We start from the raw sequence: 26,102 nt of genomic DNA, 5'->3' as shown, positions 1-26,102 counted from the left end.
GAGCCACGGTCATGGTCGCTACCCTTCTACGTCTAGAGAGTGAACCAAAAACCCGTTAACATTTGAAAATTCACTACTTCACGGAATAAAGTAGGTACAGAGATAAAGATTGACACACACGCTTTAAATGGCATAGGATTTTACTAAAACCAAAACTGTGCACGAAATGACCAACAGATGGCGCTTCATATGATAATTGGCGTAAAAATTGATTTTTAGCAAGGACGATGAACACGTCGGCCGTCATTCTTCAATACCTACAGTCGATGTATAATGTGGTGAACGGCACTGTACGTATAAAAGTAGGCATGTTAAGACTTTGATGTCGTATGTTGTCTTTTACAATCCCTAATGAGGCCGGACGATCGCGGTAGACTTGCGTCTTTAGGTAACCCCACAACAAAAAATCATAAGGATAGAGGTCTGGGGACCTGGGAGGTCAAGCATGACGGACGTGGCGGCTCCGCACGCTATCCTCAATAAACGTCGTGTGCAAGAGGTCTTTCATGCATGTGGCCATTATGGGGTTGAGCGCCATCCTGTATAAAAGTTGTACCTTCCAGCACAGCAAGTTTTCATCAGCCAGGTTAGGAATGAACTGACATCCTCTCTCACTAGAGCTCATTTTATAAACACGATTCTCATGCGACGTCACTGACGTGTTGCTGTCCGACGCCATCTGTTGGCCAATTTTTGCACTCGTTTCCTGTTTCAATAAAACGCCATGTCATTTCAGGCATGCTTGTCAGTTTTTACCACTAAATTAGTGCATTTTGAAATGTTAACGGACTTTCGGGTCACCCTGTACATACATACTGAAGCGCGGGAAATATGACTGTCTATATGCCTCACTACCAGCCCTAATTTCTCTAACTCTGTCTTCGTGGTCCTTACACGATACAGGAAAGATAAATTGGCAGCATTAGAAGTTTCTGCAATCAGCCAGAAATGTCAGTTCTCTAAATTTTATCAACAGTGTTGTGTGTGTGTGTGTGTGTGTGTGTGTGTGTGTGTGTGTGTGTGTTTGGTGCTTACGGGCGCTCATTGGCGAGGTTATCAGTGCTCTTGTTTCGCGAAGAGAACGTCGTCTTCCCTTCAGGTATTCCCAACTGAGTTTGCGAAAAATTTCCGTAATACTAGCTTGTTGGTCGAACCTACCTGTAACTGATAGAGTGGCACGCCTCTGAACTGGTATGAATTCTTTCTTTGTAAGGTGGCTATAATTTCGCACCTCACAAGAACTCATCCACATACTTTGCTGTGATTTGCAAACAGGTATCATGTGATAGGTTGTACATCGTATATATGAATATATAAAGGAGACTGGCATTGTCATGTACGTCTTGTAAATAATTGTTAACGCTTATTGCATGAAAGGTGACGGAGTGTGTTTATTATAAAACCGGCCTATACTAGTAGAGGTTCGAACGCCAGTGGAGGTGAAACGGCAGGCAGAACTCAAGCTCTGGGTGGAAGGCCCGCACAGGTGTTGGTCCTGCTTAAACACAGGAAGTAGGAGACGGGCGTCGTAGCACCTAAGCGCTGGAGCACAATAGAGTCGCGACCGGCCGGTTGCGTAGCCGAACCGGAAGGATTATACTTCGGAAACTACGCAAATCTTGGACGCAGGTGAGAGGAACGAAGAAGCAGCACCTCGGAAAACACGCAGGCTGGGTTACTTCAAAGGATTTTTACTCAGAAGCGTACCATTGTACGAGTATAGGTTTTTCCTTGCGGACTTTCCGCGCTGAACGACGAAGGACTACAATATGGTTGGTCGGCGGTCTAAAAAATCTGTAGAGAGGGAGAATATTCTATGGTTTCGGAAATATGATTATGATTCGTTTTCGGAATTACGATGGTGGAGAGCCGAGCCTTGCTGGGAAGCTGGCGGGGGAGAGGCGAAGTCTTCCGTTTTGAGCTCCAGTGTGTAACGGTCACTCAGTATCAGCTTCTTGTTGGTACGCACGGACTTGCTGTCTTTGCTCTCACGATATTTCATAGTTAGAACGGCTAGGCACTGTACTGTTGTGAACTTATACGATTCTGGGCTTCGCCTCCGGGTTGGAAGTCGTCATAGAGTACGCAGCATTCAGTGATTGAGAGCACTTCTTCTGCTTGTACTTACGTTGAGACGTTATCTGAACTCCGTCCTTGTGGTTAGGAGTTCGCGTTTCTCGTCTGTAGAACACTGACAGGAGAAGACAGTATTAGAGTATATTAGTCAGAGGACAGCCTTCTGCCGTCCTAGTGTCTGAAAGAGTCTAATTGTGGCTGGAGTTCTTCCATCGTCGCAGACGAGTACGAGAACCATCATTTCGACTCGCCGGACACAGTACATACGGTGAAATCGCAAATTGCTTCAGCGTATTAGGGCTACAAAAGCCAGACAGCTGTGATCACGTTAGTTTATTTTAACTGAGTTTCCACACCACCGTAGATCATCTTTGAAAGTAATGCCTTCTAATGTTTGATACCGTAGATGATATCAGTCATTCCGCGTTATTGATATTAGAACGCGCAGTCATAATAAGGGGCAGAGTTCGGCACTTGATTAGTAATTTTACTTAGGAAATATTAACTTTGTGATATAAAGTTTTTTAATCTACGGTAAATATATAAGCAGGAACAACGTTTATCAATTAGCAGTATTAGTTGCCTTAATCATTCATTTATGTTTAGGTTGTAATTCATATGTTAAACTCCATTAAGAGATCCTAAGATCTGCTTCAGGGTGTAGTCAGACAGGGCGAAATCTTCCGTTTATTATTTTCCGTTACGCATATTCAGTTTACACCCGCCTGGAGTTGCATCTTGGATATTTATTTCGATCTATGGGGGGACCTGAAAGCTACGAGCAGTGCTCTACAATACATGGCACAAGTATCGTAAATGCGGTATCCTTTATATAGAAGCTATACTTTCCTACAATTCTCCCAGTAAACTGAAATCGACCATTCGCCTTTCCTACTACAGATCTTACGCGCTTGTTTATGTTCATATCACGTTCTAACGTTACGCTTAGGTATTTAATCGACGTCACTACGTCAAGCAACATACCACTATTACTATATTCCAACACTATTGCATTCTTTTTCCTACTGATCTACATTAAGTTACATTTTTCTGTATTTAGAGAAATCTGCCATTCAGCACACCAAACGGAAATTCTTTCTAATTGTAAGTCATCGTGTATCCTCTTACAGTCACTCAACGAAAAAACTTCCCCTAATGCTACAGCGTCATCAGCAAACAGTCGCCTCACCCTGTCCGTCAGATCGCTTATGTATACAGGGACTGTGAACCACACGACACAGCAATATGCTTCACACACCTTATTGATGACACACGCAAATAATGCGATACTTATAACCTTCTGAAAAAGGGCACAAGTGCTGAAACCAGTAAAAAAATTATTTTGTGCAACTGCCGGCCGGAGTGGGCGAGCGGTTCTAGGCGCTACAGTCTGGAACCGCGCGACCGCTACGGTCGTAGGTTCGAATCCCGCCTCGGGCATGGATGTGTGTGTGATGTCCTTAGGTTAGTTAGGTTTAAGTAGTTCTAAGTTCGGGGGGACTGATGACCTCAGAAGTTAAGTCCCATAGTGCTCAGAGCCATTTGAACCATTTTTGGGCAACTGGTTGCTTATCATTTTGATAAATTGTTTAAACAGTTTAAATAATGTGTGGAATATTGTTTATGTAAACAGTTTGTGAGATACAAGGTGGCACTGCAAAACAGACAGCTGCGGCTTGCGTGTATATAGTAGTTCTAACCAATTCCACCCCGACATAGACCTCGACCAGTTTAAAAACTCCACTTTATCCAATCGGAGACAGCAATGTTGTAGACCACACTACTCGAATTTCTCATGCGAAATGTAGATTTCTCCCTTCTATACAAGTTTTTTTTGAAAACAGAAGAAATCTGGGCATACACGCTTTTTCACATCGCTGAAGTATCACTACATGCTGTGAAAATCCTTTAACAGTATGAGATAGGCTGCATTTTCTCTAAGTATTTTCTCTCGTCAGGTAGAAATACTCTTTCCTCATCTGTTACGTGGTGCATCACGGGACTAGAATATTAAATTCATTTTTGGCTCATGGCGGAGTGCTAAGAGCATACTCTACCTCTGTTACTGGACGCCTCCTCACTTTCAAACTCTCTCTTAAATTAACCAAATGCCTCGCCACACATGAGGTCTTAAGGTAATAGCACAGAGATGTTGAAAATATTAGGTTTATACTGCGTATCGCTTTATAAGTTCGGTAATACATCTGATTTTATTACGATGGTCGGCTCTCCCCATGTAGTTGGGAGATTCAAATAACGTTAAAAGATATTATCCCAACGAATAAAACGTCAAGTCAAGAGTCATATCTAGTGTGCCCTAGCTATTGCTTCCACCCGACAGGCAGCTCGTCATTGATAGCAAATGTATAGGCTAATTAATTAAACTGATCTTGAGAGTCATTTTGCATGGCGAATATTTCTTGTTTTTCAGCGGTTGGAGTATATTCACCAGGCATTTGAAATGTAAATCACTGGAGGGATGACGATAATTTTATCGGGGAATACTACTGGGAACAGACATTTGAATCTGGCCGTTGAATGATTCTACTGCAGCATACATTTCGCGTAAGGACCGCGCTATTAAAAACACGATCACAATGATTATGTTACTGTCACCCTGCATAAGAAACGGTCTCGGTTCTACAGGCAATTGCTGTCTGCGATTTGGAATCAAGTCTACCCATTCCACCACATACTTTTGTTGGATCCTATGGAGTATACAATGTGGTCACAAGTAGCTTGAAAATTTGTAAGGAACTTGCAGTGTAGTTTCTGCTGAGAAATAATTGTTAGTAAAAAAATCGATGCGTTGCGCCGTTTGCAAGCTTATTAGTATTGAAGTCATCCAATCAGTCCGTTGCGAGCGCAAATTCGAGCGGCCTACCAGAACGCTATCGCGGAAAGTGTTCTTCGTTTGCTTTGCTAAAACCGAACAAGAGAGCGAACAAAGTTTGTACATGGGACGATAGTAAGGATCGAAACAGAGCCAAAGGCTGAGCAGTCTCGTGCGCTGCCATCTACGCTGTGAGAACAATTGACACTAATTGCATCTAGCGAGTCGGTTGAATTTGCGCGGACAACGACCTGATTGGCTAAATTCAACGGCAATCAACTGGGAAATGGCACAACGTATCCAATAGTTTTATTAACAATTATTTCTCGGTGCGCTGCAGCATCATGATAAGCCTTTCAGACTGTTCATGACTACCAAGTACAGAGAACAAGAGCGATCCTGTCACGCTTTCCTTGCTCATTGTTAAGCTTTAGAATAAGGATACGAATTCGAATCCCATGTTTTCATAACCTTTATTGAATTCATCGATCACCGTTGTTCTCTCTCCCTCTCTCTCTTTCTCTGTCGTGTGGCTGCTCGCCGCCGGTTGCAAGTCTTTTTACACTACTTGCCATTAAAATTGCTACACCACGAAGATGACGTGCTACAGACGCGAAATTTAACCGACAGAAAGAAGATGCTGTGATATGCAAATGATTAGCTTTTCAGAGCATTCACACAAGGTTGGCGCCAGTGGCGACACCTACAACGTGCTGACACGAGGAAAGTTTCCAACCGATTTCTTATACACAAAAAGCAGTTGACCGGCGTTGCCTGGTGAAACGTTGTTGTGATGCCTCGTGTAAGGAGGAGAGATGCGTACCATCACGTTTCCGACTTTGATAAAGGTCGGGTTGTAGCCTATCGCGATTGCGGTTTATCGTATCGCGACATTGCTGCTCGCGTTGGTCGAGATCCAATGACTGTTAGCAGAATATGGAATCGGTGGGTTCAGGAGGGTAATACGGAACGCCGCGCTGGATCCCAACGGCCTCGTATCACTAGCAGTCGAGATGACAGGCATCTTATCCGCATGGCTGTAATGAATCGGGCAGCCTCGTCTCGATCCCTGAGTCAACAGATGGGGACATTTGCAAGACAACAACCATCTGCACGAACAGTTCGAAGACGTTTGCAGCAGCGTGGACTATCAGCTCGGAGACCATGGCTGCGGTTACCATTGACGCTGCATCACAGACAGGACTGCCTGCGATGGTGTACTCGACGACGAACCTGGGTGCACGAATGGCAAAACGTCATTTTTTCGGATGCATCCAGGTTCTGTTTACAGCATCATGATGGTCGCATCCGTGTTTGGCGACATCGCGGTGAACGCACATTGGAGGCGTGTATTCGTCATCGCCATACTGGCGTATCACCCGGCGTGATGGTATGGGGTGTCATTGGTTACACGTCTCGGTCACCTCTTGTTCGCATTGACGGCTCTTTGTACAGTGGACATTACATTTCAGATGTGTTACGACCCGTGGTTGTACCCTACATTCGATTCCTGCGAAACCTTACATTTCAGCAGGATAATGCACGACCACATGTTGCAGGTCCTGTACGGGCCTTTCTGGGTACAGAAAATGTTAGACTGCTGCCCTGGCCAGCACATTCTGCAGATATCTCACCAATAGAAAACGTCTGGTCAATGGTGGCCGAGCAACTGGCTCGTCACAATACGCTAGTCACTACTCTTGATGAACTGTGGTATCGTGTTGAAGCTGCATGGGCAGCTGTACCTGTACACGCCATCCAAGCTCTGTTTGACTCAATTCCAAGGCGTATCAAGGCCGTTATTACGGCCAGAGGTGATTGTTCTGGGTACTGATTTCTCAGGCTCTATGCACTCAAATTGCGTGAAAATGTAATCAAATGTCAGTTCTAGTATAATATGTCTAATGAATACCCGTTTATCATCTGCATTTCTTCTTGGTATAGCAATTTTAATGGCCAGTAATGTAGTTGGCGCCGTTTAGGAGATTTGCATGTTGGTTATGATGAAACGGTGATGATGATGATGATGATAAGCCGGCCGAAGTGGCTGCGCGGTTCTGGCGCTGCAGTCTGGAACCGCGAGACCGCTACGGTCGCAGGTTCGAATCCTGCCTCGGGCATGGATGTGTGTGATGTCCTTAGGTTAGTTATGTTTAACTAGTTCTAAGTTCTAGGGGACTAATGACCTCAGCAGTTGAGTCCCATAGTGCTCAGAGCCATTTGAACCATTTTTTTTTTTTGATGATGATAAGACAACACCCATGCCCCGAGTGGAGGAAATCCCCGACCTGCCTGGGAATCGAAACAAGGCCCCTTCGGTTAGCATCCAGCCACGCTGACTCTGCACATACCGAGTCATACCTTACCCTAATTGTTTTCATTGTTTAACAGTTCAGAATTCTGTTATGTTGATTTTTGCTCTTAAAAATCGTGGATATGTTCTTTGAAGTTGTGTTATTGATCCATTGATCCAGTGGAATAAATTTACGTACTGGAAGGAAACTATGTGAAAGATCAAAGTGAGGTGTTTGATACGCTGGCAGTATCTGCAGGACCGGAAGAAAGCAGTATGGCGTTCTTTAGCAGCTCGGGCTTACAGAGTCGAGGCACACGGTGGTTTGCGCAGGTAGCGCTGACGTTACTTTGGACAGCAAGCTAGCATCGAGCGGACCCCATCTCCAGATGAAAGAGAGCACCTGGCGGCTGGCAGGACCGTGGGCCGTAGTGGAATGGTTCAAATGGCTCTGAGCACTATGGGACTTAACATCTACGGTCATCAGTCCCCTAGAACTTAGAACTCCTTAAACCTGACTAACCTAAGGACAGCACACAACACCCAGCCATCACGAGGCAGAGAAAATCCCTGACCCCGCCGGGAATCGAACCCGGGAACCCGCGCGTGGGAAGCGAGAACGCTACCGCACGACCACGAGATGCGGGCGGCCGTAGTGGAGGCGTGCCCAGCTGCCTTTCTGTGATTGTGGACAGCGCAGTCTTGCAGTGTCGAGAGTCGTTGTGGAGGTTCCCCTTTCAGTTGTAGGACGTCACCCGACCACTACACATCAAAGTTTTAACACATGACAGAAGAAGTATATTTCGATCATGTCGTGGAACATTAGTGGAAAACTTAGAACCGCTGCCCGCTTCCAACAAATTTATAGAAATTTTGTGTTTAGAAAGACATTGCTGTTGAAAAGAAGAAGCGTAATTCCATTAATATTCAAAACTTGTAGGAACAAGTAACAGATTCCTCCGGCTGCCGAAAGCTCTTTGCACGAATTTTTCCTTAGGCTACATACTGAGATTCCATTGAAGATTTCTTGCTCAATATGCGATACAAATCACTGCAGTCGAATTCATAGAAACTGGTTTATGTCTGTCACCGCAACAAATGTCTACATGAATGTTTCAGATGAAACAGAGCTAATGTTTGATAAGAATATTTTTCATTGCAGCTGCTCACATATCTATGTTTAAACATTGTTGTATGCATATTAAGAATAAAATGTCTGCGAAAATAATGCATTGCTTAAGGTACAAGATATAACCGTCACCCAATTGATACTTGCTCTCAGAACTTTACGTTTGATGGTGTGAGGAATGCACGCTAATTACTAATTTATTTTATTTTTTCGTGCGGATCATTTCCTGGTGCAAGTTATCCGGTTGACGTCATTTAGTGCTATTTACGTGTCACGGAACGTAGCTGTAACTGTTGCGAGTAGGAGACTGTGACGAGTTCGTGGAGTGTCTGTATTTTTGTTGTTGCTTTTTACCTCGATGACGATAAGAGAAATGCTTAAATCAGGTCCCGGCGCATAGCCTACTCCTCGTGAACAGCGCCGAGGGAGCTGCCATCCTTGGGCCGGATTACGATAAACATTGTTACGTAGGGTCACTCCACGAGGCTCTGCGATGTGGTTTGGAATTTAACGCAGGATAGTGGTGCGTGGTTTACTGATCAGGAGCTTTTGGTTGTCACCTCCCCTTGTCCTACCGACCGAATACTAGTGGTGAGAATGGATGTGTGTGATGTCCTTAGGTTAGTTAGGTTTAAGTAGTTCTAAGTTCTATGGGACTGATGACCTCAGAAGTTAAGTCCCATAGTGCTCAGACCCATTTTTTGAACTAGTGGTGAGAAACTTTTCACCATCTTCGAGTAGCGCACCACAGCACAACCATGTATTTAGTTTAAAAACATGTGTATTGAATTTCTTTTATGTGAACATGGATAATGCGACATTGTCTTGCTACATTGCGCTTTTGGCCAATAATTCCTGTAACCGTTCTAAAGTTCTGTATTTGCTCCAGGTCATTTGTCGCTAACAGCTCTAGTACGTTATTGCCGCCATTCACGCTTACAGAACTAAGTGCTCAAAACAGTTCTCACAGATAATAACTGGGAATCAATTATTAATTTATATCCGTTATTGCTCATACTAACTGCAACAAAAACGTTACTCCGCAAGGCACTCTACAGTGTGTGGCGGAGGGTATTGCAGGGAGCAGTGTCTTTTGCGCCAGTCGAAGGAAGTAGCCCGAATCTTCTCGGGACGTACGCTCTCAAAAATTCAACAGTAAGCATTTCTCGTCATGCACGATGCCATTCCAATAGTGCCTGCCACTGCAGTCTGTTTAGCACCTCCATTACGCTCTCGCTGCGACTAAACTTAATGGCATTCAGTCCCTGTTCATACGTCAATTTTCCCGAGAGCTTATAACCTAAAAAATTCTCCCAGTCCACTCCTCAAAGTTTCGGTTACCCATGTAACTTCCTGAAGTGTTTGTTGAAGCCCTCATTTATTTAGAACTCAACAAGTCTCTACCTGCTGACCAAGTCGAAGAATCCGAAGTCCACAACGTTGCAGAAATATCTAAGCCTTTGTACATGATCAGCTCCGCCTTCACCTTGCAAGCAGTGCCGTCGTGTTCAATCGCCGCTGGAAATCAGAAAGACTCTCTTCCGATCTCAAGCGACGTACATCGCTAGCACCTAAGTGACTTACTACCTGCAGTGGTATGGAACCTGTGTTACATACGAATAGCGTCTGGAAGGACATGCTCCACGTTTGGGATAACTCGCCCTCGCTATACGGACAGGGTGCACGCTGCATTTCTTCCCCTCCTTGGCTACCATATCCTTAAGTGGCTACAACGTTGCAGCCCCCAAATATAAATAATCCTACCCTCTCCAAATGACCAGAACTTGCAGGCCGAGAGGCAACTTGCGAAACAGGACAGATGATCGCAACTGGCTCAATTTTCATCGAACTTATTGACAAATAAAGGGATTAGTAATCACAACATCGTAACATCCAAGTCCACTAAAAAAAGGCGAAGCATAGATATTTTTTCAAAAAAGCGTATAAAATACTTTTTACGCCTTTATGAGAGATGATCTCTGATCTTTTAATGATACCTTTGTGGTTCAACTTAAAACAAATATGGTGCAAATGACAGAGCAATATATTCCAAGTAAATTAATAAAAGATAAAATATCTCCCATGGGACGTAAAATATATTACAATTGCGTTGCAAAATCTGGGAAAGAAGCAAGCCAGATTCAAAGGAAAGCAAAACCTTCAACATTGGCAATGATTTACAGAATCTCGAGATTTACTGTCAATTTCGGTTTCTGGTGGTAGTCTATATAAATTATTTGAGTTGCAAGAGAGAATCATTCCCTTCATTGAGTGATGGTAATAGTTTTGCTACAGACGAAATTTCCACTGATCAGTGTTACTGATTCGTGCGAGTAGGTGACAACTGCGTTCTAGAATAATTGACAATTAAATCCCCTTGGGAATGCCAAGCGCTGAATGCGCTGGTACAGTTTATATCACTGGGCACCTTTCAGACCAAACTAACAAAATAGCTCCACTTTTAGCAATCGTCTTTTAGCTGTCGACAATGCATCCGTACCTAAAGACTAGAAACTTGCACAGCTCAGACCAGTAAGCAAAAATAGGAAGTAGAAGCAACGGGCAGAATTATAGACCCATTTCACTAACACCGATTTTTAGTAGCTTTCGGAAATCATACCTTTAAGCTGTGTTCACAAAAATACGATCTATTAACATATAACAGTCAGAGATTCAGAAAGTATCGGTCATCCGAAACCCAAGTGGCTCTTTATTTACACTAAGCGCTGAGTGCTATCGGCAGAGGATTTCAAGTCGTTTCCACACCAGTCCTCACAAGCGGCTGTTAATCAAATTGCGCAGCTATGGAATATCGTCTCAGCTATGCGACTGTATCGTGATCTCATTTCAGAAAGGTCATACTACGTCGTAACTGAGGGGAACTAATCTGGAGAGACAGACGTTGTGTGCGGCGTTCCTACAGTGAGTGGGGCGCTGTCGTAAGACAATGGACTCGTATCCAAGAGAACAGCGATTCAAATCCGGGTACTAGTATCCAGATCGAGGTTACCCCTGATTTTTCTAAATCGCTCAAGGCGGATGTTGGGCCGAATTCATCCCCATTTAGGGTTAAGTGCTCTTTCTCTAATGCCCTCGTCTTCTACGGAACGTTAAATCTTAATATTTCTTATTTTTCCTGGTGTTGCCGAAGTGTAGTAGACTATATCACGTTCTTTTATTAACGTAAATGAATTACTAGACAATCTGCGCAGCCTTTTCAGATTGTTTGCAGATTATGTCGTCGTTTACTGTTTTGTGTAATCAGCAGAAAATCAAAACGAAGTACGAAATGACTTAGGCGTGACATATGAGAGGTGGAAGAATTGCAGTTCAGTTACCACGAAATAGGGGAAACGGTGTAACGGATCTGACAGTGAGTTGGGATTACAGTAGTCATCGAAACAAAGGCGTTTTTCATTGCGGTGAAACGTTTCACAAATTTTCAATCAACAATATTCGCCTCGGAACGCTAACAAATCTTTGCCTGTCTGTTATTCAGGAGAAAGTCGGAGCCTGCACTGAAGAGTTCACTAAAGTGGTATGATACACCCTCCGCCAAGTGTTGATGTACGAATCAGAGAGTAATCATATAGGTATGGACTTAAATGAAGAGGAATGTGGCATTAAGGTCCGTATACTCAGTTTGTAGTCTACTGTTGGCAGTCTTCACTAGCCGAAGACTTAAAAAAATGCGAGCAGCCTATTAACTTGATAGTAAGATATCTAGTAATAACAGTGTCATATGAAAATATTCATCCCAGTATCCCTCCAAGTTTACCAATAGAGCTCCCATTCGCACCTGGCACGTAGACCAAATCGATAACCATAGGTGCAAAAGTGTACTATGAAGACGTACAGACAGCAGTTTCTCAGCACTAGCGCCCGTGACCAGGATAGGAAGGGAGGGGGGAGAGGGCTCATGTGAGGTAAGTCAGCTGGCTCTAGATGCCTTCATCCACTCAACTATGCAGTACATACTACCTTCAACGCAGTGCTGGCAATAGGCACTGTGCCTGTCACAGGCGATAATGCAACCAATATCACAGTGTGCACCAAATAGATCAGATGGTCATCCAGCCAGCTGGATTTCACAGGATCGCCAACATAAACATTGGGTATATTCGTGCAGTATCGGATGACTTGCAGTACCGGCCAACTGGTCACTACTCTGATTTCCCTTTCCGCTTCCCAATGTCGGACGTATACAATAATCAGAAGCAATCTTGTATATCCATGTGCACTGTACTCGGATATCTTGTTCCTCTCTGCGTTGCTTCATCTGCTCTGAGTGCTTGGTGGTGATTCTGGTACGACGCAGAAGATATTTTGAGTCCTGTGGTAGCCGTTTTTAAGGTAAGTGATTAATTCCGCTGCTATATTTCGGATACCTATGTCACGTAAGGAATGACATCTAACACATGTTTCATGATAATTTCTATAAAAGGACGTACAATATGAGTTGATCCTACTGCGTGTCTGTCGTACAGTACCGGCCAGCCGATTGCCTTTCAGTGTCGGCCAGAAGTAATTTCACTTTTTAAATTACATTTCCTTCTACTTACTTCTTTTCAGATTGAAATGGCGGAAAATGAGGAAACCTAAGAGAAAAATCTAAAGAAGAGTGTCTGAACATGGCTGTGAGCAGAGTTACATCTAGCAAAATGACCACGATGGAGCCAGCTGACCGTTTTCAACAATTAGAAAAGAAAAAGATCGCCACCGAAGAGACGAGATTAAAAACAGAAATAATAAAGTCTAAAAGAGAGCTGACGAAAGCTGAACTTAAGTCGGGTGTTCCAAAATAAAATAAACTAGCGAAGGGTGGTCATGAAAAGCTAATTATAAAGCTGCGGAGAAGACCGAAATTTACAGGAAATAATGGGTCAACAAGAGAGACTGAATCGAGTATTATGTGTCTGGAGTCGTTTGAAGACGACTGGGTGCTGCGTACCAAGTGTAGAGGCAGGGAACGTGATGGCTGTGTCGATCAGGGGAATATTTTTTACTTTGTTCGCGATATCTGTCAAACTGAGGTAAACGTTGGCGAACTAAGCTGAAATAGTAACAAGTTCCCTTGATTTTGTGTATTATTACTATTCAATAAGTATCAGTGGAGCGTATCAATGATAACCGATATTATCACAGAAACACAATGGTCCATACTGCTAGACCCAGCAGGCCGTTGTGACCGAGAGGTTCTAGGCGCTACAGTCCAGCACCGCGCGACCACTACGGTCGCAGGTTCGAATCCTGCCTCGGGCATGGATGTGTGTGATTTCCTTAGGTTAGTTGGGTTTAAGTAGTTCTAAGTTCTAGGGGACTCATGACCTCAGAAGTTAAGTCCCATAATGCTCAGAGCCATTTGAACCATTTTTGCAAGACCCTTTCTACAAGCCTTGTAATGTTAGGTCTTTTACTTTCGATGTATTTAAGTACCATGAATAAACACAGAAGTCGTTACACCGTGTTATTCCTAGATCATAGTAACACTCCGATTAACCACCACAGTTACACAGTGAAGTTAAAAAACTTAAGTCGGTCGATACTGCACGACTCTCCCCTACACACAGTCAGAATAATACTTTAGCTACTCTTTCCAGGAGAAAGAATGTCTGTTTCAGTGATTATAAGTTGCTGAGCAAAATGGACGAAATGTAAAGGGCGATCAAAAAGTTTCCATTTGAGGGTGTTGCTACTACGTATATGCAACGAAGCGTGACTCCGACGAGGGTATATAAGCACCGACATGTAAGCAGGGGATTGGTGTGGTATTCGTGTCTTTCCTACATGCGTGCGGTACATGCAGAACCGTGAACTATGGTGACGTAATTACCAAATGCGCCCTAATAGCATTTACGTGCTGTTGTTCCTTCCTTGGCTGCCGAAGCACAAACACCGGTGGACATCGAAGAATGAAAAATGTGTATGGGGCAGCATGTCTGCCGGAAACCAACATTTTCGAATGAAACCTGCGACAAAGGGGCGCGGGTGCTTCACAATAACGAACGTCCCCCTATCGCAAACGTCGTAACGCAGAAGTTAAGTCAACTCAAGTGGAGACTCTCGAGCATCAGCCCTATAGTCTTGAACTCACGTCTTCGATCCCATAAAAGGATAGACGATTCCTTTCGGACGCTGCTGTGCAACAGCCAGCTACTCTTCCCGCGGTAGGACACGGTGTTTTACCAAACGGGTATCTTCTACATCTACATCTACGAGATTACTCTGCTATTCGCAATAAAGTGCCTGGCAGAGGGTTCAGTGAACCACCTTCTCCACCGTTCCACTCTCGAACGACGCACGGGAAAAACAAGCACTTAAATTTTTCTGTGCGAGCCCTGATTTCTCTTATTTTATCGTGATGATCATTTCTCCGTATATAGGTGGGTGCCAACAGAATGTTTTCGCCTGGTGTGTCGATGAGATGATTGCCTCAGTGATCACGGCGATTGTGGTTGATTGGCGTACCGATTCTGGACTGTAGGGCCTACAAACGGAAGTTTTTTTATCACCCCTTATAATTACGTGCTGATAGTTTTCAGATAGTTTATTCGACGGAAACAAACATTAGTGGGATCATCGGAGTCAACAAGAATGTAATTTTTCAAATGTCGCTGCTATCACGCACCACAAGTTGGATTTTCTGGGCTATTGTAGTAGAAAAAACATTCTGATATGTTCGCAGCGCAGCGCCATTATGTCGGAAACTACACAGAGAAACTCAGAAAAATAAGACGTCGAAGAACAAAGGCAAGAAGACAACAGGTAGACGTCAAACAACTTCCAACGTTCACAGTTCGGGACTTTAAAAACCTAGTGTCAGGTTTGATTGGGCATTCGAAAGCGCGACATGCATACGTCATGCTACCCCAAGATTACTGTCGTAGGTGTGGCCACGGTCTGAAAGAGAAGGCACGTCTCCACGCCAGTGTAGTGCGACTGTGGAAGCTATGGGAAGGCTATGTTGGAGCACTTACTAGCGTGCAAACGAATTAGACTGTGACAGGAATTTATGTTTTCTTCATTTGCCCCACATGGTAATTGTGAGGACAAGCTTTTAGTATTCAAGTTTACATGACACATTAAGAAAAAAGGATTCATCAGTTAGTGGTTCTTATTATCTGAAGTGAATAACGAAAGAGATTGTATCCATTTTCTAAACAGAAAATTACGATTTGAAGTTATAATAACTTCGGGGTTTTCTAAAAGTGACTTGGCGTTTTCTACATAATTCACTTTTTTATTGTGAGGTGGAACCGACAGGAAGCGCTTTGACAGAAATTCGTTGACCACATTGTTAGATCGGACAAGGAACGTGTACATCACCTCCAGTACGACCATACATAGAAAAGTCTGCGGTGGATAACAACATCTTGACGCACAAACCTGACCGAGGGAGGTGGCGCAGTGGCTAGCTCACTGGACTCGCATTCGGGAGGACGACGGTTTAACCTGCGTCTGGCCATCCTGATCTAGGTTTTTCCTGATTTCGCTAAATCGCTTCATGCATATGCCGGCATAGTTCCTTGGAAAACGCACAACCGATTTCCTTTCCCAACCTTCCCTAATCTGAGCTTGTGCTCCGTTTCTAATGATCTCGTTGTCGACAGTACGTTAAACTCTAATCTCCTCCTCCTTCTCTTCCACAAAGCTGGCGATGAGAGCAAGCTGCCGAAGGGTATTTCATAAAAGTGTATGGACGACGTGGTAAGCATTTTGTTCATTTATTGATATTATTAAGAAGATAGTATCCCTTAAGAACTCAGTTCTAAGTAGTGGTTTGCAGAGTTTGGGTCAGTCTACGGTCAGAAATGTTTCAGACGTCACCAAGAAATGGACATAACAATGAAATGAAAATCCAGCACACATACCTACTTGAAAGTCCAAAGATGAAAGTTGCAGGTGCAGTCTTCCCCTTCGCGAATGGTCGAGACTCAACTGCATCTGAACGGCCAAGGGAGATGTGGTCACATTATGAAGAATTAGTGCTATTGTTATACTGCTTCGTATGGTTGTGGCGCGGAGCGACAGGCAATGAAACATTCTGTTGAGAACTGCCCACGCTATGCATGAAGTGATGCCGCGTGCTTCGATCTGCTTATCAAATTTAAATGTTAGCCTGTAAATATACTGTTTATGTAAATGTGTGTATCCTGCAACGCTGTATAGTACCAATAATGTACTGAAGTGTTAAGTAAGTTGTAGATGTAGGCTGTTTCCGACTTGCAAAAAAACTACGTTAAATTTCTGATTTTTTTCTTTTCTCGCAAAGTATATCAGTATATGTGGTACAATGCCGTCATGAAAATGCACTTCCATGTCCTTTCCTCAAGCTTAATTCGAACTATAGTTTAGTCATGAGACAAATACTACATAAAAGAAGAAATAACTAAAAATATGTGCTAAAAGTAATCCTCTTATACATGAGCCCGGTCGGACACTAATAAAAACAGGGAAAGAGGCACCCACAGTGAGAAGAAGTAGATGTTGGTTAACAGTTCTAAATGTGAAAGTAAAACCCGTTTGAATAAAAAGCTGAGTCTGAATTCAAAAACATATATTGAGTGAGAAATGAACATGCACCAAGAAAGGATGAACTAGCCAGTCTAAAACACGTTAATGCCCAATGATTGGGCCAGAAGTCCTAACCTTAGACAAAATTTTAAAAACATTGCCCACACTTGTCTCACAGTTACTTAATGCAGCGGACAAACCAAGAGAATCTGCTCCCCTCATGTCAGAATATAAAATGCAGCATTAAGTAAAATGTGGCGCACGGCAGTGTCACGCCACAAGCGCATCACACAGGTGGGTCCTCACGGCGAAGGACGAGCCTTTGTGTAAGCGAACAGTGCCCCATTCTCTGTCGCGTTAAAGTGCTGCTCTCCAACTGTGTGACTGGAACGATGTTCACTGTGGCAGAACTATGGGCTTCACCAGCCATAATTTGTTTTTTAGGACTTCAGCCACATGTTCTCCTACTGATATATTAATCCTTCCGCTCAACAACGAGGTAACAACACCCGACGCCTCTTTGCTTACATCCCTACTGCTGCCGCGGCGATAACTGGCATAACAAAAAGTCCTCAGCCCAGTTGGATATTAAACATGAGGTTTTGGCTTCGGAACGTGCAAATGCTTTTCCTGAAAAAACTGTCGTTTCCCGTTATCCTGTGCCATGAAGCGCAGTGCGGTCTGCGGAGTGTAAATGTAGATGCGGCACTTCTGGGTTGCTCTTAGCTCCTTTTTCCTACATCTACATTCTGCAGACCACTGTGAAGTGCATGACAGAGGGCACGTCTTGAAGTACTAGGTGTTAGTGCTTCTACCCGTTACATTGACAAACGGAGCGCGATATCTGATGAAACACCGCTGCACATGCTGTAATTATTTTTATCTTTGTGGTCGTGATGTAAAAGTATGTGGGTGGGTGTACTATATTTCTAGATTCCTCACTTAAAGCTGTTTCCAGAAGCTCGGTAAGCAGGCTTTTTTGGGGCAGTTTTAAGAACGAGTTTTCACTCTGCAGCGCAGTGTTCGCTGTTGAAACTTCCTGGCAAATTAAAACTGCGTGCCGGGCTGGGACTCGAACCCGAGTCCCTTGCCTTTTGTGGGAAGATGCTCTACCGACTTACCTATCCAAGCAAGACTCACGACCCGGCTTCGCAGCTGTACTTCCTCCAATACCTCATCTTCTACCTTCCAAACTTCACAGAAGTTCTGCGATACTTGTGGGACTAGCACTCCTAGAAGAAAGGATATTACGGAGTCATGGCTTAGCCACAGCATGGAGGATTCTTTCCGGAATGAATTTTCACTCTCTAGCAGAGTATAGCACTTGCCCGCGAAAGACAAGGGTCCCAGGTTCGACACACAGATTGAAGTGCCGGGGAGTTTCTCGGGATAGTTTGCGTCTATCTACAGCGTTTGCCAATACAGTTCCTTTTCTTTTTTTTTAGCATCTCCTTGATCTCTCCTATGGCCCAAACAAACTTGTGACTATTTGTGCTACCTGCTTTGTGTACGTTTTATATCCCATGCGAGTCCTGTTTGGCATGGGTCCCATACGGGCCGTTAAAGTGTTTTGTAAGCAGTCTCCTTTGTAGACTGATTGCATGGTGCTAGTATCTTACCAAATAAACAAATTTTTTACCTATTTTAAAAGAGTAAACCACCATTTGACTGTATATAATTATATTTATCGTTTGAACTATCCAGACTTCGGTTTTATGCCATTATCAGGTACAATGCTAAATGTTGTTAGATCATTATTAAGTCGCATCTGTTAAGGCAGGTAACCAAGGATAACACATGTCTTTCAGATGTAACTGTCAAAGAATGTGGACTCTACAAGACGTAGTACATATCGAAGATTGCTTCCGGAATGAATTTTCACTGTGCAGTGGAGTATAGCCCTTGGCTACGAAAGACAAGTGCCCTAGATTCGAGTCCCTGTCCGACACACAGTTTTCACTTTCCAGAAAGTTTCCATATTCACTATGTCCTCTAGAGTCTACAGTCTTTAACAGCTGCATCTTAAAGACATGTATGAGCTTCGTTTACTTGCTCTGGACTGAATTAACTTATATAACTTAATACTGGTCTAACAACTTTTGGCATTGTAGTTGATAATGGCATAAAAGCCAAAATCTGGGTAGTGCAAATGATAAATATAATAATACACAGAAAAATGGTGATTTACTCTTTTAAAAAGTATTGCATGACAGTGGATCAACGTCATCGAAAACTTTTTACTTTACCTATGACTGCCCCATCGTATTTGCTCAGTTTCACATGTGCACATCCCAGGTATCCATACGACCTGTTTCAAATGTCTCTTTCGTACTGTAGTCATAGAATACTACATTTTGTTCGTGTTTGGAGATGCACAATTTTAAATTTCTGAACATTTCAAACAAATTACCAGCCTTTGCTGCACTTGGATATCCTGTCAAGATGTAACAGAATATTTATGCAGCTTTTATTAAACTGTACTTTATTACAGATACCGCACCATCTGCGGAGGGCCTAAGGTTATGATTAATATTGTCTGCAAGATCATCAATATACAACATGAAGAGACGCATTGTAGGACAATCACTGGAAGCAGACTCTTCCATAAAATATCTACGAGTATGCGTACGTAGCGATAAATGACCACACAAAGCTAATCACAGACAAGGCAGATGCCAAACAGATTTCTTGGAAGGAACTGGTGGAAATGTTGTCTATCGACAAAGGAAGAAGCGAAGCATCCTCGCACCAATTGTTGAATATTGTTCGTCGGTCTGGAATCCGTACCAGCTATGAGGTAGAAAAGATCCAAAGAAGAGCAGTGCGTTTCATTACAGGCTGATTTAGTAAGCAGTAAAGCATCACGCAGATGCTAACCTCTGCAGGAGAGGTGTTACGCATCGTGCTGTGATTTACTATTACAAGCATTAGAACGTACGTTACTAGAAGAGTCAACCAATATATTGCTTCCTCCCATAAATTTCTGAAAGTATTTGTATGGAGTGTAGCCATGTATGGAAGTGAAACATGGACGATAAATAGTTTGGACAAGAAGAGAATAAAAGCTTTTTAAATGTGGTGCTACAGAAGAATGCTGAAGATTAGATGGGTAGATCACATAACTAATGAGGAAGTATTGAATAGGACTGGGGAGAAGTTTGTGGCACAACTTGACTAGAAGAAGGGATCGGTTGGTAGGACATGTGTTGAGGCATCAAGAGATCACCAATTTAGTATTGGAGGGCAGCGTGGAGGGTAAAAATCGTAGAGGGAGACCAAGAGATGAATACACTAAGCAGATTCAGAAGGATGTAGGTTGCAGTAGGTACTGGGAGATGAAGAAGCTTGCACAGGATAGAGTAGCATGGAGAGCTGCATCAAACCAGTCTCAGGACTGAAGACCACAACAACAACATACATTTTTCGTGAAACGTCCATGAATATAAGACGGGAGCTCACATGAAAAGTTAGCAGCAGTGATTCTTCCCGCAAACTAAACAAGAAAAGCGGGGAACGGCAGTGGTACACACAGTACCATTCGCTATACACCGAAACGTTGCTCTCCGAGTATACAGTGAGTCGCAGAAAAAATGATCAGTATTCAAGGATATGACAGGAACTGTCATTCGAAATAGAAAACTGTAGTAAATATGGGTTCTAATATGCATAGTTAAAGAGTTATGTGAACACATATACTGTAAGTTCTCTGCTTTCCACATTTTTATGGATTGAAAGAAGATGAAAGTGTCTAGTAATCAAATGGCTCTAAGCACTACGGGACTTAACATCTGAGGTCATCAGTCCCCTGGACTGAGAACTACTTAAACCTAACTAACCTAAGGACGTCGAACCTGCGACCGCAGCAGCAGCACGGTTCGGGACTGAAGCGCCCAGAACCGCTCGGCCACAGCGGCAGGTCTGTCCAGTAATCATGGGCTCCGAAGTGCATATATTAAGAGCTATTATCACTTGTTAATCTTCGCTCCTCGTAGGCCTTAACTTATGCATTTTAGAGCCCATGTGTTCTAGACTTTTGATTGAACCTGTCAAATCCATGAACACTGACCATTTTACGTGGGACACCATGCAGATGTGGATGTAGATGTGGGATCGCAACAAACATTCCTATGACACACCTGAAGTTACTTCTACATCTGTCGATGGGTCTCCATCCGCGATAATGCGCTATATTCTCCTTATCAAGAAGTCCTCAATCCAGTAACAAATTGCGATCGATATCCCCTACGATCGTATTATGTTGGTGCATAAGTTCGAAGAGTTTACAAGAGATACACATAATAGAGACTTTATGATCAGTGACATATTCTCCTTCACTATTTACATCAGCCTGCCGACGCTGGGGTAACTTTCCGATTCCGCGATTATAGAAATCACATGTTTTTGAGCTGAAGAACTCGTCGAGCCATTTCGGAACCCATTTTCATACGGAAAGGAAGTTCCATGAAGGCTGTTCGATAGAGAGTGGCAAAACTGAAAATCTGAAGGCGCAATATCAGGTGAATAAGGTGGGTGCAACCTCTGTGTAGCGTTTTCTGTCAGTCTAGATGAATGCGGGAGGGTTTTATCGTGGAATAGTCTTCTTGGTCGTTGTTGTTCGATTTCGTCAGCAAGACTTCTCAGTTGTCGACCATAAATGTCAGTAGTGACGGTTACACCCCGGTTACACCGTCGCTGTCCCACCAGACGTGGAATATAATCTTTTGAGGTGCGCGAAGTTCTTTGTACAGGGAGTTGCTCCATTGTTTGGGCTCGACCATTCCCTTCTTTAACTTGGGTTAGCATAAAGACACAATTTCTCGTCACCAGTAATGGCACAGGATAGCAATTGTCGCTGTTTTTCACGAACGAACGGATGACGAACAAGCAGAGATTCGGATATGACCAACAGCTGATTCTTGTGATTTTGGCTTAGACCGCGCGATAGTCATACACCTGATTTTTGAGCCATCACCATTGCATGCAAATGTTGCACGTTGGTGGAATACTGACGTGCGTCACTGTGTATTGATGGGTTTAAATAATCATCACCAAATCGTGAAGGTCTTCCTGAACCTGGAGAGGCGCTAATGTCAAAACGATTCTCATTAAAAAGAGAGAACAATTTTATTGCCGTGCTCTGTCCAAAAGCATTACCCCCATACACGGTGCAAATGTTTCTGGGTTTTCTCTGCTGCCGTCACCCCTCTACTGAACTCAAACAGAAGAGTATGTCGGAAATGTTCCAATTTCTGCACATGGCACTCCATTTTCTAGCGTCCACAGTTCCATTCGCAATCTCCAACTGACAAAGTGACAATATGTAAACTCAAATAGCAGCAGTGAACTATAAATAAAAAATGAGAAGCTGTAAATCTACCGGGTGATCAAAAAGTCAGTATAAATTTGAAAACTGACTAAATCACGGAATAATGTAGATAGTGAGGTACAAATTGACACACATGCTTGGAATGACATGGGGTTTTCTTAGAACCAAAAAAAAATACAAAAGTTCAAAAGATGACCCACAGATCGTGCTTCATCTGATCAGAATAGCAATAATTAGCATAACAAAGTAAGACAAAGCAAAGATGATGTTCTTTACAGGAAATGCCCTATATGTCCACCATCATTCCTCAACAATAGCTGTAGTCGAGGAATAATGTTGTGAACAGCACTGTAAAGCATGTCCGGAGTTATGGTGAGGCATTGGCGTCGGATGTTGTCTTTCAGCATCCCTAGAGGTGTCGGTCGATCACGATACACTTGCGACTTCGGGTAACCCCAAAGCCAATAATCGCACGGACTGAGGTCTGGGGACCTGGGAGGCCAAGCATGACGAAAGTGGCGGCTGAGCACACGAACATGGCCAAACGACGCACGCAAGAGATTTTTCACGCGTCTAGCATTATGGGGTGGAGCGCCATCCTGCATAAACAGCGTACGTTGCAGCAGGTGTTTATCAGCCAGGCTGGGGATGATGCGATTCTGTAACATATCGGCGTACCTCTCACGGTAGCCGTTTTTCGGTCCAACGCCATCTGTCGGACACTTTGTGAACTTTTTTTGTTCTAATAAAACCCCATGTCATTCCAAGCATGTGTGTCAATTTTTATCTCTCTATCTACATTTTTCCGTGGTTTATTAAGTTTTCAAATTTATACTGACTTTTTGATCACCCGGTATGTATAGCAATAGGAATACCAACAGGGAAAACAAAAACGCTACGACCTTATGCGCCAATACTTTGGATGACAGGTGTGGAATGCATTCGTGGAGCTCGCAAGGAGGGAGAGGCTAGAGCGGCTGACTTACTTGTTGGCGATGGGCACGAGGGACCAGTCGTAGCCCTGCAGCACCTTGGCGACGGCGCTGTCGATGCCCCTGGTGGCGTGGCTGGTGTCGGGCGCTGGCAGCTGGCTGCAGCCGCGGCCGCGGTCCATCTCCGCCACGGCCGCCGCCGCCACCGACGCCGCGGCGCTCGCCGTGATCTTCAGCAGCGGCTTCTCCCCGCTCGTGGGCAGCATCGCTGCGCCCGCGTCCAGCGCTCTGCTACTCGGATCACCGGAACCGGGACTCGTAACCAGTACTACTCCTTCCTCACAACTACTGAAGACGCGTATTCATCCTAGATACGCGCACCGGTGCACTGAATCTCGTTTCTCGAGAGTATACGATGGGAAAAAACTCGTTGGAACAGCCAATACTTCATCAGTATCTATGTCTACAAGTACGACCTAACTCCACCAGCGCATAAAACCAGATGGCAACGTAAACGTGTCCATTACTTTAACGGTCTTCGATGCAGAAGCGTGTGTCAAAGGTACTTCCCTAGAAAATGACAGTCTTAACCGTGTTGATGCAATTATTGTTTATTTAGGCATTCGCAAATGTCTTTTGGTACCCACTTCACTCACTTTTATTAAGTCCCGACCGCTGTATTAAGTAGGTACACACTCGGCCGTCACACGCCCGTGGGCTGGCGGCACACCGCCCGTGCAGACAACAGGTGGCCGACTGACTGCCAGCTAATAGCCGGTCGCGCGCCGGCAAAGAGCCCGGGGCCGCAAAAACGACAGCGCGCGTCAAAAGGCGTCTCCCACCGAGTGCACCAGCCGCCCCCGGCGCCGGCGATATGAAGAATGCGCCCTTGTTCGGCCGGCGGCCCGCTTTACATAGGGGTGCGGTGGTGGGGGATTCGAGGCGCTAGTGGGAGGCAAAGACGGCGGAAATTGGCTCCGCGCGGGGTCGCTGGCGGCGGAGATGTGTTTCGTGTAACGATCTGGAAAGGGAGCTCACCACTAGGGAAGAAAAGCGAACACGACGAGCGGCGGTGCGCCTCGTTGGCGGCCGGCCGGCCGGTGGGCGGGGCGAAGCGCCCCTCCCTCGCGCCCTCATTGGTCCGCTCCGCCGCCGGCGAGCGTGCCCGCTGCCTCTAGACCGTTCTCACCCGATTGCCTTCTCCTCGAACGCCGATGCATCCGCGCTCGTTTAAATTAATACAGCAGTTTCTACACTCCTGGCTCGCACGAGGATGCACAATAAATAGACTGAGGTCAGAAGTCCTGCGATGACGATATGCACATAAACAGATGGCTGTAGTATCGCGTAGATAAGCTGTAAAAGAGCAGTGCATCGGCGGAGCTGTCATTTGTACTCAAGTGATTCGTGTGATTATGGTCGCAGGACGGCTATTAACATACTTTGGACGCGGAGTTGTAGTTGGAGCTACAGCCTTGAATCATTCCATTTACGAAATCGTTAGGGAATTCAGTACTCCGAGATTCACAGTGTCAAGAGTGTGCCAAGGATACCAAATTTCAGGCATTACCTCTCACCACGGACATTGCAGTGACCGAAGGGCTTCACTTAACGGCCGAGAGCAGCGGCGTCTGCTTAAAGTTGTCAGAGCTATCAGAGAAGCAGCACTGCGTGAAATAACGGCAGAGTTTAATGTCGGAAGCACTATGAACGTATCCATTAGGACAGTGCGACTACATTTGGCATTAATGGGCTATGGCACCAGACAACCGACGTGAGTGCGTTTGCTAACAACAGCGCCTGCAACCATATCTGTTGAGACCTACACGCCTGGAAAACTGTAAGCTAGTCAAATCAGTCCCAATTTCAGCTGCTAAGAGCTGATGGTAGGCTTCGAGTGTGGCATAAACACCACGAAGCCTAGGATTCAGCTTGTCAACAAGGCACTACGCAAGCTGGTGGGTCTCCATAAAGTTGTTGGCTGTGTTTGGATAGAATGGACAGGATTCTCGTTATGTTAGGTTACTTGCAGACAGTTTGCAGCCATTCACGGACTCGATGTTTCCAAACAGCGACGACATTTTTATAGATGACAATGCGCCATGTTACCGGGCCACAACTGTTCGCGATTGGTTTGAAGAACATTCTGGAGAATTCGAGCGAGTGATTTGTCCACCCATATCTCCCGTCATGAATCCTATCGAACATTTGTGGGACATAACCCAATATTTCTGCAGGGGACCTCCAACTATTTGTCGAGTCCATGCTACGTCGAGTTGCTCCACTACGCTGAGCAAAAGTAGGTCCGACAAAATGTTAGGAGATATCGCATTTACTTTGTCACCTAATTGCGTCTTGTATGTCACTGCTTTTGACGCTAAAATGTTTGACACCGCTAAAATGTACGACACAAATCTTAGCTGTGGTGTCGGACTGATTTATATCGAGGTTTAGGTCAAGTTGAAAAGTGCTGTAGTTATGAGTTGGTGAAGCTAACGAATGTCAGTGGGATTTAAGGTTACGGTAACAGATTCATCTGTAGCGTGGTCTAAGGTCGACCATCGCACCATATTTAACGCACTTTACCATATTTACGTAATATTTGTTATAAATACCAAAAAACGCAAGTTGAATTTTGGAAATTCGTATCAAATAATGGACAGGTGCTCTGCGAGTACAAAGATGCATATTATGTACAAGGGGTGAACAAAAACATGGAAACACCTAAAACACAACATATTTACGACTACGATGAAGGAAACCAGTGGCCTTCAAAACAGCTTTCAGTCCTCTCGGAATGGATGAATACAGGTGCTGTATGGCTTTCGAGGGAATCTTATAGGCTACCGTTCTTGCTGCCAAACAGTGGCGAGTATACGTAACGATGTACGAGGTAGATAGCCAGACCGCAAAGGCTCAATATTGTTGAGATCCGATGACTGTGGTGCACAAGGGGGATGCTAAATTCGTCTACGTGCTCACAGAACCAGTCCTGAACG

At 44.3% G+C, this 26,102-nt stretch overlaps 1 long non-coding RNA gene across 1 annotated transcript in view; it reads right to left on the bottom strand.

Moving 5' to 3' along the window:
* LOC124790109 overlaps positions 1 to 23,268 on the bottom strand; it is a 261,771-nt gene extending 238,503 nt beyond the window's left edge. The window contains exon 1 of the long non-coding RNA XR_007016225.1: positions 23,158 to 23,268. This is a non-coding gene — a long non-coding RNA (uncharacterized LOC124790109). The remainder of the gene's footprint in view (positions 1 to 23,157) is intronic.
* Between the last annotated feature and the right edge of the window lie 2,834 nt (positions 23,269 to 26,102).

The sequence above is a fragment of the Schistocerca piceifrons genome, chromosome 3 (assembly GCF_021461385.2).
Source record: "Schistocerca piceifrons isolate TAMUIC-IGC-003096 chromosome 3, iqSchPice1.1, whole genome shotgun sequence".
NCBI classification, from domain to species: Eukaryota; Metazoa; Arthropoda; class Insecta; order Orthoptera; family Acrididae; genus Schistocerca; species Schistocerca piceifrons.
The sequence above is the reverse complement of the archived record's forward strand: the minus strand, read 5'-3'. Positions and strand labels throughout refer to the sequence as shown.